We start from the raw sequence: 1429 nt of genomic DNA on the forward strand, positions 1-1429 counted from the left end.
AAGACGATCAGTGACCAGGAATCCTTTAGGGAAGTTATTGTGAGTTACTTTTTTTTCCTCTATTAAGAGTCACAGATTCTGTGTTTTAAAAAAATTTTTTTTGTTTAAATAAAAACAGAAGTAATTACATTTGGACCTGTTTGTGAGAATAGGTATTCCTTTTTGTTACAAGTCACGATGAAGACTGCCTTCGAGGCTGGAAGGGAGTTCAAGGGATCCTCTTTCTTTAGAAGATGGTTGTGTGTCTCACTCAGGGCAGACGGGTGGTTTACTTGGAGCAGCATCTTCAGAATATGTGCCCTGTACCCACCAAAACAAAAGAAAACTAAAAAAATCATGGGCTTTGCCCTGTAGCAACCAGATACTCCATTTTTGAGCTTACAAGTAAGATTTCTTTTACAAAATGGATTCTGCCCCTGAAAAAAAATCCATCAGCCATTGGACCAAGTGACCAATAAGGTATCAGTCAGTTCTCATAGCCAATTGTGATAACCATTTCTGATTGTATGAACACCAGTCATCTCAAGAATCAGTTATGGCATGCCATGGTCTCTTGTAATTGTTGAATATCACCATGACTTTGTTATAAGGTGACTGCATTTAAGAAGCCTGGTCATCGAACATTGTTAACAGCCACACCTGATTGAGGATGGCCAGGAGATTCCATCATTGTGGTCTCAGTTCCTTTTCCAGAGTCCTTACTATAATAGTTGAATACAGTGCATCTAGGGTTAATGCATCACCATTGGATCATCATACATGCAGCTGACATTTACCAAGCACTTACTTTCATGAACTTTAGTGGACTTCTCTCTCTGCTCCCAATGACTCTGTGAGGGTAGGAAGTGTGGTTGTCACCATTATAAGACTCAGAGAGTTTGGTGGCCAGCTTAACCTTCTGGAGTACCTGGTAGAGCCAGTAACCAAACATAGTCTAACTTCAAGTCCCAGATTCTAAACCACGAGGTAGGTACTACCTGCTTTCAGTGCACCACAGCTTTTGCTTTGTAGGTTGTTCCTGAAAGGCCAACATTTTTGTTCCATAACTAGTCTTACTCTCATAGATTATTCATAAGAATGTCTTGTGAAATTAAATCCAAGTTTGTTTTTTGATGGGTATAAATCATATATCGTTTCTCCAAGTCTAATAGATGTAAGTTGAAAGTGAAATTCAGATCAGACTAAGCTCTAATTTCATGATTGTCCTCCCCTCTATCTCCCTTTTAAAGATGTCATGGTTTGCAGAGCGTTTTCTCTTACCATCTCTCCTTTCTTTACCCTGTTAACCAGAAGCCTCCTGCAGACAGCATCTTTTAGTGTATAACCTAGGAGGCATGGGATTTGGCCCTCTAAATTGGATTTAATGAAGTGTTTCTCTAGGTATCTTAAATTACCTTTCCCGATTTTATTTAGGCCCCCTAGACTTCCT

The 1429-nt window shown here is 39.4% G+C and overlaps 1 protein-coding gene across 1 annotated transcript in view; it reads left to right on the forward strand.

Annotated features, from left to right (window-relative positions):
• Positions 1-6: 6 nt before the first annotated feature.
• The window catches only part of LOC103610316 (unconventional myosin-X-like), a gene marked incomplete at its 3' end in the record, with an annotated part of 21696 nt that continues 20273 nt past the window's right edge, over positions 7-1429 (forward strand). The window contains exon 1 of the mRNA XM_008594506.1: positions 7-39. The remainder of the gene's footprint in view (positions 40-1429) is intronic.

This window comes from Galeopterus variegatus, unplaced genomic scaffold (genome assembly GCF_000696425.1).
Source record: "Galeopterus variegatus unplaced genomic scaffold, G_variegatus-3.0.2 Scaffold10913, whole genome shotgun sequence".
Lineage (NCBI taxonomy): Eukaryota > Metazoa > Chordata > Mammalia > Dermoptera > Cynocephalidae > Galeopterus > Galeopterus variegatus.